The sequence below is a fragment of the Pan paniscus genome, chromosome 3 (assembly GCF_029289425.2).
Source record: "Pan paniscus chromosome 3, NHGRI_mPanPan1-v2.0_pri, whole genome shotgun sequence".
Lineage (NCBI taxonomy): Eukaryota > Metazoa > Chordata > Mammalia > Primates > Hominidae > Pan > Pan paniscus.
The window spans coordinates 135,452,186-135,463,327 of record NC_073252.2 but is presented as its reverse complement, the minus strand read 5'-3'; the positions used below and the strand labels follow the sequence as shown (position 1 = coordinate 135,463,327).

General features: G+C 34.4%; 1 long non-coding RNA gene across 1 annotated transcript in view; it reads right to left on the bottom strand.

The window, feature by feature from the left end:
* Positions 1 to 264: 264 nt before the first annotated feature.
* LOC130541460 (uncharacterized) overlaps positions 265 to 11,142 on the bottom strand; it is a 57,886-nt gene continuing 47,008 nt past the window's right edge. Inside the window, exon 2 of the long non-coding RNA XR_008955524.1 lies at positions 265 to 2,441. This is a non-coding gene — a long non-coding RNA (uncharacterized LOC130541460). The remainder of the gene's footprint in view (positions 2,442 to 11,142) is intronic.

The following is an 11,142-nucleotide window of genomic DNA, read 5'->3' as shown; positions in this document are numbered from 1 at the left end:
CACGTTGCTGGGGAGGCCTCACAGTCCAGGCAATCACAGTCTTACATGGCAGCAAGCAAGAGCGAATGAGAACCAAGCAAAAGGGAAACTCATTATAAAACCATCAGCTATTGTGAGACTTCTTCACTACCACAAGAATAGTATGGGGTAAACCTCCCCCATGATTCAATTATCTCCCACCAGGTTCCTCCCAGAGCACGTGGGAATTATGGGAGCTACAATTCAAGATGAGATTTGGGTAGGTACACAGCCAAACTATATCAGTGACTCATCTAGAATTTTATTCATATAGGTTTAAACAATGGTTAACATGTACAGTTATAAGATCATTCTCATTTACAAATTTAATGTTTACAACAATCCTAAAATTCAGGTATAGCTTTTAAGCATCATTTTACAGATGAAGAATCTTTCCCAAGATTACACAGCTGGAAAGTGGTACAGTGAGGCTTTGACCCTCATGTTTTGCCTCCAGATCCCCTGCACTTAGGGGTTGTGCTGTACTGTTTACTAGGTGCAACTGGTCATTTTACTATATGAGAAAAGTGCAACTGCTCTATTGAATTGAATGATTTTGCCTCCTATTTAGATTCAGGTCTAGTCTTTGTGAAATATTTCTGATGAACAACTTACTGATATGAATAATTGTATCTCTGTTAGAGTTATTTTATAAGACTCAATATTTCCAAAAGCACTGGAAAAAATCTATTATCCAAGTAATCTCTTTGTGCAGGAAAATAAGTTTGGTATTGATTCTCCCTTAACTTATGACACCAGAGCAAAACTGATTAGAAAACTTAGGAATGAATCCATGAATTCAATTAAAAAAAAGAAATGGTTAATTGTGTTAATGCACATTCCTCTTTGTAACATGCAGATGTTCTAAAGTAATTGAAGAAATAAATTTTCTCTCTCCAACCGATGAAATGTACTCCCTACTAGTTGGTCCCCCTGCTGCAACTTTTTATTTATCTGACTGTAGGCGCTGGGAACCAATCCACCAGTATAAGAAACTCCTCCAGCTAAATAGAAGGAAACATCTTTTTATAAACTGCAGACTCCAGTACTCAGTTTTATCATAAACTCTTATGATGAAAAACAACAGGCACTATGCCACATCCGTGGGTTTAATTCTAATGTTTGAAGACATGCTTGTCATTATCATATAACTCAAGCTACATAAAATATTATTCAGATACCCTAAGGAAACATTTCAAAATGTTATATGGTTAGGTTCTCTCATTTCCCGAAAGGTAATTAGAAGAATGAGTAGTAGAAAAACGGTATGCTTGGCAAATCTTTGACTTTCACACCCCCATCACCCATTTTTTGCCTTTAAACTGATCATTTGCTGGCAGCAGATGGGTAATAGGATGAAAGTTTTCAATATGGTGTGGTGGGGATGTATGTTTCCAGACACAACATCAAAGAGTACCAAGCAGAGTTCTTAATGTGATTAACAAAGAGGCATGGAATCTGCTATCAATCTTCCTTGTTACTGTCATAGTACTTCCAGGACTGTTAAAGAAACTTTACAATAGCTGAATACATGTTACACATACAGACAAAGAAGTGCCCTGGGCAGTGTAGCAAAATTTACAGCAAGTGCATTTTTTGAATTTCTGCTTCTGAGTCACTACTGTCAGTCTGACATTTTTATCTCAGAAGTCTTCCTACCTTAATGTTGACAAGGCAAATAAAGGCTATGCCATCAATCTGTAACGATATTTGCTCCATTTGAAAATGTTATCCTGAAAAGTATATTTCACTGTGATTAACACTAAGTTACAAGATAAAAGTGTATTGTTATCTTTTAAATTCCTCATTCAACTTCCGTTTTTGTAATTGTAGACAGAAACTAAAGCATATTTCTATCACAGTAATTTTATTTCATTTATGTTCACACAATGTAACCTATGAAGCTTTCAGTTTTGGTTATACATTAATCTCTGGTTTTAATAAGAACCATAGTATTAAAGGGCTGACTTTAAATGCCTGGGATTTCCTGAAGAAAGTCTTAGAATAATGTTGATGCATTTTCTACACAGTGGAAGAATTTTCTTTGTTGTTGTTGTTTTGAGATGGAGTTTCGCTCTGTCTCCCAGGCTGGTGTGCAATGGCGCGATCTCTGCTCACTGCAATCTCCGCCTCCCGGGTTCAAGTGATTCTCCCGCCTCAGCCCCCCAAGTGGCTGGGATTACAGGTACCTGCCATCATGCCTGGCTAATTTTTGTATTTTCAGTAGAGACGGGGTTCCACCACGTTGGCCAAGCTGGTCTCGAACTCCTAACCTCAGGTGATCCACCCGCCTTGGCCTCCCAAAGTGCTGGGATTATAGGTGTGAGCCACCGTGCCCAGCCTAACAGTGGAAGAATTTTCTTCAGCTTGCATTACTGCTTAACTAGGGTACTATTGAACTCATCAGGATTTTTAATTTCAATCTGGAAGAGAAAGAAGATAAAATTAAGAGCCTTGGTGGAGGGTCTGGCATGCATTCAGAGAGATGGAAAATGAAAAGAAATGAGTGACAAACAAGGTACATTTTGGAGTGAAACAGAGAAGCTAATGTACACCATTTCATTTAACATTAATAGTCCATATAGAGTAGGGAGATAGAATAATTTCACAATATGTATGGAAGCTCAGGCTAGAGTTAAAGAAATGTGGAAGAAGTCTGAAAGAGAAAATACTGAAATTTGGAAATCCCAAACAGAATTTTGGCTCAATAAGGGAAAAATAGAAAGTTTATTTAGCAGTAAGGCAGGTCAAAATGAAATTTGATAGATTGTGTTTGTAATGTAACCAATCGATTTTTTTTTTGTATAGCTTTCTCCTGCAATAGTCAGAAGATGAGGGAAAAAAATTGAGAGATTAAGTGGGAAGTTAGGACAGACAATCAAGACTACGGAAATTCTGATCAATCAGAAGAGTGGAAGATCAAATCTCTGGCTTGAAGGTTGAGGACAAAATCCAGCTTATGAGAGAATAAGATAACTCAGATTAGTAAGTTAAGATCAGAGAGGAAATTTCAGAAATGATGATCTTGGAAGAGAGATATTGGAATAATGATGGCAATGAATGTTTGGCCTGTTTATATTACACCATAAACATTGTATCATTGTCAAAATTCATCGACATTTAGAAATTACAGAGTTGGGGGTCTAGTTATGAAGCCACCATATTTAAATAAGGTTTGATGTTTATTTTTAAAGGTTATACTTATTTACAAAGTTCTAGCCCTAGTTATCAAGTATATCCTTGAATATTAATTTTACTCAAAGGTTATTTGAAGGGCACAAAATTATTTTTATGCATCTTTATTTCATTCAAGGAGTAAAACCAGCTCAAACTATTCCCTAGCAGAGGACAGTGTTTTCCCAAATTAGGAGATATCATATGTATGTATATAACATACATATAAAAATGTATAACATTTTTTCTTACCTGAGAAAAGAGTCAGGCATTTTTTATATTTTCAGAAATAATAAAGTTACCCTTCCCTTTAATTACATCTTTTTTCAATCTCATCCTTCTCCAAAAGTACTGGCTGGTGTGTTGGCTTTTTATATTCATTAGTGACCATTTGGTAAGTAGTTCACCTTCTCTTAGCTTTTTTTTTTGCTTTTTGCTTTTATATTTTAATCCTGCTGACATCTTTCAATGCATAATGAAAAACAGCTCTGCCTTTTCCTGGCTTCCTTATTTCTGAGTACTATGGCAACGGATGCTAGTTGACTTAGTAAAACTTGAAAATGTCACATTGCTCTTCATTCTTTGATGAATGCACATTCATGAATATAGCTGCATGCAAAAGCAATTAAGGCAGCCTTAAAAAGCACCATAACCAAAGTCACCCTCAGATGATATTCCCCAGGTGGTGTATTCAGAGCAACCCTTTCCTAGTATTAAAAATACACATATCTTTGTCTCTGAGAATGATTAGCAATCACTTTTAGTAACACTTCTTATGAAACAAAATGATTTCTGTAAATAAATCTTAATTCCAAATCACTGAATTCACTCAGAATATATTTTTCCTCCAAAACTAGGGAAACATATCAAAAACATAAAATAAGAAGAAACAAATGGACAAATTATTTAACACAGATATAAATTACAACTTAAACCTTTGTTGACTCATATAAAACAAACATGAATATATGCACACATGGATACACATATGCACGCAACTTTAACTTACCAGATTTTAACAAGAAATTTCAATGCGAAAACATATTTCAGAATGTTTGTGGTGTAATGGAAAACATTTACTCATAAAATGACATTGATTCTATGTTTAATAATCTACACCCCAAAAAATGGCTATATAGAATTATAACCACAACAATATTGGATTCTTATTTTTTATTAAAATAAAAATAATTATACTCATAGCGGCTAAGTGTTTTGTCATTGTCAATATACATTTTCTGGTATTGCTATAATTTTTATTGATTTTATATTAAATAACATATAGAATCTCATATTTATATAGGGTGCTTTATAACAAAATGCATTTACCCACCGTTACTTGATGTCTATTCTAATTATTTCAATATTTGTGCCATGTGTAAATGGTATATCCTATTATTTACATTTTAAAGTTGAGGAAACCAAGATTTGAAAGCCTAATATTTGAAATCACAACATTATGAAGTAAAAAAATAAAATGTTACCTAAGCCTTCTAACTTTATATTCAGAGCTCTTTTATCATCATATTATCTCATCCATGTATATAGTTTAATTAAATAAATTTTCTAAATAATGTTCTTTAGAAAAATTGAGCTGTTGAATAAGAATATTCTAAAGTCACCAGTGATGAAGACGATGAATCAATGAATATCAGCCATAACACTGTGAAGATCAATGAACATCAGCCATAACACTGTGTGACGTGATCTCTAGCTATGCAATACAAAGAAGTCTTTGAAGTCTGTAAAAATGCCATATTTGAAAGAAGTAAAGTACTGCTAAGTATACCCAGGACTTGTTCATAATTATTAATTAATCAATCATATTTCATGGAATGGCATAATAAAATGTACAATAAACTTAAAGCTTTAGAGAGAAAGCTACATTTCTATATACATAATTCACTTGTATCAAATAATGTCATTCTATTTAAAGTCAGCATTTAAGAGTACCCAGACAAAGGAGTTAAAAGAAAATTTCCTTCTGATAATTTCTAGTAGTCCAAAGAAAGACAAAAAGTTTAAAGTGAGCCTGTAACAGAAGCTAGACATGGAAATTAGCACAGCTTTAAAATGCGATCATTCTCTTCAGGAAAAGGTCATAAATGAGGTTCATGTAAGTGAAGCTTAAAATAAACAGTTCGAGCTTCCAAAAGAAATGCATCTTGGCCACACAATCACTCAAGGGACCTACCAGGAAGCTCATTAAAAAGAGTGCCAAAACTTCTGTAGAGGCAGTAATAGTGAAGGGTTAAGTGTGTGAACTCTGAAATAAGACAGATTGGGTTTAAAGTTCAGCTCTCCCAATTTCTACCTAAGTTTGCATAAACTTATTTCTAAGTTGGCATAGACTTAGAACAACATCTTAACCTCTTGTGCTCTAGATTCCTCATATGTAAGACAGGAATGATAATAGTAACCTATATCATGGAATTATTGAAGAAAATAAATGTGTTAATAGAGTGAAAACAAATGGATTGAGTACTTGGCTCCATCAATAGAAATAACTTCAGGCTATGGAGCACTCTGGGGATAGTCAAATTAATAGAGCAGCTGTCAACAGCTGATATTCCTGATGCTTCCGCAGTATTCCCCACTAGCCTGCAAAATAATATGAAAACCAACAATTAGATTGCACTGAATGCATTTCCAAAAGTATTTCAATCTTAAAAATTGAAATGAGAAAAATGATTTTGAGCATACAGAAATAAATATGAATGGCTAAAAAATACTATAATCAAGATTGAAAAACAAGTGAAACATTGGAAACGTGATTTGTAGCAAATAAGAAAAAGAAATTTGAACACTTTTAATATATAAAACACTTGATAAGTCAGTTAAAATGAAAATAATTTCAAGAGATGGACAGATGCTTCATAAAATTTGACATATAAATGGGCAAAGAGATATGAATACATTTTCCACTGTATGGTCTAAAGTTAAACATTAAAGCACTGTACGAAAGCATTATTGATCACTACAAATGACAAAAATTTAAGAGACTAAGAACTAATAGCGAAGAAGATACAAGGCACTCTCATTTTTTTTGGTAGAAATATACAATTAAAATAAACTTTCCAAGGGGCAATTTGGCTAAATTGTTTAATAATCCAAACATGTCCATACTGATTTACCTATGCATTCTATTGTTAAAATTTACTGTTAAAAATGACCAGCTTTACAATATTATTTACAATGTTTATAGTTTTAAAAACATGGAAAGAAAACAAGAATACTTCAATAGAGGAAATAGATATATTAATGTAATAAAATAGTTACTGTGTAAAATAATATAAATTGATATTTATTATGGCTTAGAAAAAAGATTAATGAGTGGGTGATCTTCTTTAAAAAATTTATAGTTTTAGACACATTGATAACAAAAATGAGAGTAATCGTTAATGTCTACTTGTCCACATACATACAGGCTTGCTTAAGTGACTATATATTGCTCGGCCAACTTTTCAAATTGATTTGAAAAATCAATTTTTTCCAGACAGACACAACTAGAACCAATGCCACAAAAACATTTTTAAAAACTGACTTATTTCATTGAGACGTGGTTTGCAGTTCTCCTTGAAGAGGTCCTTCACATCCCTTGTAAGTTGGATTCCTAGGTATTTTATTCTCTTTGAAGCAATTGTGAATGGGAGTTCACTCATGATTTGGCTCTCCGTTTGTCTGTTATTGGTGTATAAGAATGCTTGTGATTTTTGTACATTGATTTTGTATCCTGAGACTTTGCTGAAGTTGCTTATCAGCTTGAGGAGATTTTGGGCTGAGATAATGGGGTTTTCCAGATATACAATCATGTCATGTGCAAACAGGGACAATTTGACTTCCTCTTTTCCTAATTGAATACCCTTTATTTCCTTCTCCTGCCTGATTGCCCTGGCCAGAACTTCCAACACTATGTTGAATAGGAGTGGTGAGAGAGGGCATCCCTGTCTTGTGCCCATTTTCAAAGGGAATGCTTCCAGTTTTTGCCCATTCAGTATGATATTGGCTGTGGGTTTGTCATAGATAGATCTTATTATTTTGAGATATGTCCCACCAATACCTAATTTATTGAGAGTTTTTAGCATGAAGCGTTGTTGAATTTTGTCAAAGGCCTTTTCTGCATCTATTGAGATAATCATGTGGTTTTTGTCTTTGGTTCTGTTTATATGCTGGATTACATTTATTGATTTTCATATGTTGAACCAGCCTTGCACCCCAGGGTTGAAGCCCACTTGATCATGGTGGATAAGCTTTTTGATGTGCTGCTGGATTCGGTTTGCCAGTATTTTATTGAGGATTTTTGCATCGATGTTCATCAAGGATATTGGTCTAAAATTCTCTTTTTTGGTTGTGTCTCTGCCAGGCTTTGGTATCAGGATGATGCTGGCCTCATAAAATGAGTTAGGGAGGATTCCCTCTTTTTCTATTGGTTGGAATAGTTTCAGAAGGAATGGTACCAGCTCCTCTTTGTACCTCTGGTAGAATTCGGCTGTGAATCCATCTGGTCCTGGACTTTTTTTGGTTGGTAAGCTATTGATTATTGCCTCAATTTCACAGCCTGTTATTGGTCTATTCAGACAAATGGAAGAACATTCCATGCTCATGGGTAGGAAGAATCAATATCGTGAAAATGGCCATACTGCCTAAGGTAATTTATAGATTCAATGCCATCCCCATCAAGCTACAAATGACTTTCCTCACAGAATTGGAAAAAACTGCTTTAAAATTCATATGGAACCAAAAAAGAGCCCACAACGCCAAGTCAATCCTAAGCCAAAAGAACAAAGCTGGAGGCATCACACTACCTGACTTCAAACTATACTACAAGGATACAGTAACCAAAACAGCATGGTACTGGTACCAAAACAGAGATATAGACCAATGGAACAGAATAGAGCCCTCAGAATTAAAGCCACATATATACAACTATCTGATCTTTGACAAACCTGACAAAAACAAGCAACAGGGAAAGGATTCCCTATTTAATAAATGGTGCTGGGAAAACTGGCTAGCCATATGTAGAAAGCTGAAACTGGATCCCTTCCTTACACCTTATACAAAAATTAATTCAAGATGGATTAAAGACTTAAATGTTATACCTAAAACCATAAAAACCCTAGAAGAAAACCTAGGCAATACCATTCAGGGCATAGGCATGGGCGAGGACTTCATGTCTGAAACACCAAAAGCAATGGCAACAAAAGCCAAAATTGACAAATGGGATCTAATTAAACTAAAGAGCTTCTGCACAGCAAAAGAAACTACCATCAGAGTGAACAGGCAACCTACAGAATGGGAGAAAATTTTTGCAACCTACTCATCTGACAAAGGGCTAATATCCAGACTCTACAATGAACTCCAACAAATTTACAAGAAAAAAACAAACAACCCCATCAACAAGTGGGCGAAGGACATGAACAGACACTTCTCAAAACAAGACATTTATGCAGCCAAAAGACACATGAAAAAATGCTCATCATCACTGGCCATCAGAGAAATGCAAATCAAAACCACAATGAGATACCATCTCACACCAGTTAGAATGGCGATCATTAAAAGTCAGGAAACAACAGGTGCTGGAGAGGATGTGGAGAAATAGAAACACTTTTACACTGTTGGTGGGACTGTAAACTAGTTCAACCATTGTGGAAGTCAGTGTGGGATTCCTCGGGGATCTAGAACTAGAAATACCATTTGACCCAGCCATCCCATTACTGGGTATATACCCAAAGGATTATAAATCATGCTGCTATAAAGACACATGCACATGTATGTTTATAGCGGCACTATTCACAATAGCAAAGACTTGGAACCAACCTAAATGTTCAACAACGATAGTCTGGTTTAAGAAAATGTGGCACATATACACCATGGAATACTATGCAGCCACAAAAAATTATGAGTTCATGTCCTTTGTAGGTACATGGATGAAACTGGAAACCATCATTCTCAGCAAACTATCACAAGGACAAAAACCAAACACCGCATGTTCTCCCTCATAGGTGAGAATTGAACAATGAGAACACACGGACACAGGAAGGGGAACATCACACACAGGGGACTGTTGTGGGGTGGGGGAAGCGGGGAGGGATAGCATTAGGAGATATACCTAATGCTAAATGACGAGTTAATGGGTGCAGCACACCAACATGGCACATGTATACATATGTAACAAACCTGCATGTTGTGCACATGTACCCTAAAACTTAAAGTATAATAATAATAAAATTAAAAAAAAAACAAAAAGAAATTGCCAGCAGCCATCAACATCCAGGCAAAACCCTCCACCAGCTAAAAGATTGCAACTCACTGAAGTTTCACTTGATCGTTAGCATCTTTTAGCAATAAAGTATTTTTAAATTAAAAAAAACTGACAATGTAAATAAAATTATTTTAATGTAAAACAGACACTCAAAAGATATTATATTTAGTGAATTTTATTTTCAAAGTAAAAGTTGCAAGTAGCAACTAACTACAGAAAATTAAATTTAAGAGATGAATACAGAAAATCAATTGTGAAGCATACACATTTTTTGAGATGTTTAGTTCATTTATATATTTAGAATATATACAACTGTAGTCATCGTTATCATCAGAGAAAGCGTTTTGACAGGTATTTTCCAGAAATAAGAAAATACATGGGATAATTAGTGGATCAGAGAACATTTCTGTGTGCTAATATAACCAAACAATTTTACAGTGCACTAGTTCACAACTCTTTTAAACCGAATTTTATTAATTTCTAGCCTCGTTGAAAGCCACTATGAATATAGTGTAAAAATTATACACATCATTGTTGATGTTGAGATCTAATATTTTAAGATCCTGCCAGAAACAAATCTTTGTCATTAAAGTAGACTATATATATTCTCTGAGACTTTCCCTTTCTCTCACCAAGGTGACATGCGTAAGGCATTTGTTGCATGATTTAATTAGTTTGGATCCAATAAGTAAATTCCTCTTACCTATCCCCTTTCTTTTCCAAATCATCTAATGCAACCTTGCTCTACCTGACTTGCAGTTTTCAATGGAAGTTAGAAGATCCAAGTGGTCTGGGCTTTCTTACTGGCTCAACATGAAATATGGGTAAATTGGTTCCTTTTCCTTTGCAGAATGTTACATAGTTCAGAATAATATCAAACTGTTTGTGCAGAACTGAGGAATAATTTGAGGCTGTTTCAATAGAGTCATTCTTTTCTGTTCCCTGACATCTTGGTTCTTTCTATCTCATAGTAAATACAGCAAGTAAAGTCACTTAATAAGTGTAAGGCCTGAGGTATTCTTGAAAATAGCAGATGCCATTCTCTCCCATATCTTTTTTCACCTTTTCTTAGACTTACAACTTCTCTACCGCTTTGACTTAAAAATCAAAAGATTTACCTATGAGACTTTAAGCAAGTCATTTAATGTTATTTGGTGTCTGTGTAAGAAAAATAGTATTAAATGGCTAGATTACAGAGTTCTTAGGAAAACTTAATTGAATTATGTACCTGAAAACAGTTTATAAATTGTAAAGAATGCAATAAGTTGGTAATACCATAAATGGTTCTTTTCTTTGTGATTTCTTTATTGTTCCATGATAAAAGCATTATTTTTATAGACGGTTTCACATTTCTTTTGCATAACACCTATATATTACAAAGCCATTCAACATTTCACTCATGTATGAGACTGTACGCAGGATATGACATTTCATTCAGAAGTACTGAATGAAACAATGCAACCATTGTCTAATCCTGTTTTTTCACTTTAGCAAGTTGCTTATTGAGAAAAATGACTTCACATGAAAAATGACTAGACTTTTATCAGTTATGCTTCCACAAAGAATATTTAAAAAGCAGTCCTTTAAAAAATGGTGTGGGTTATTTATAACTTCCTGTATTCCTTTCATCTTAATGGCAATGCAATATATAATATTTTATAACCCCTGTAATTTCCATTATCAGTCTG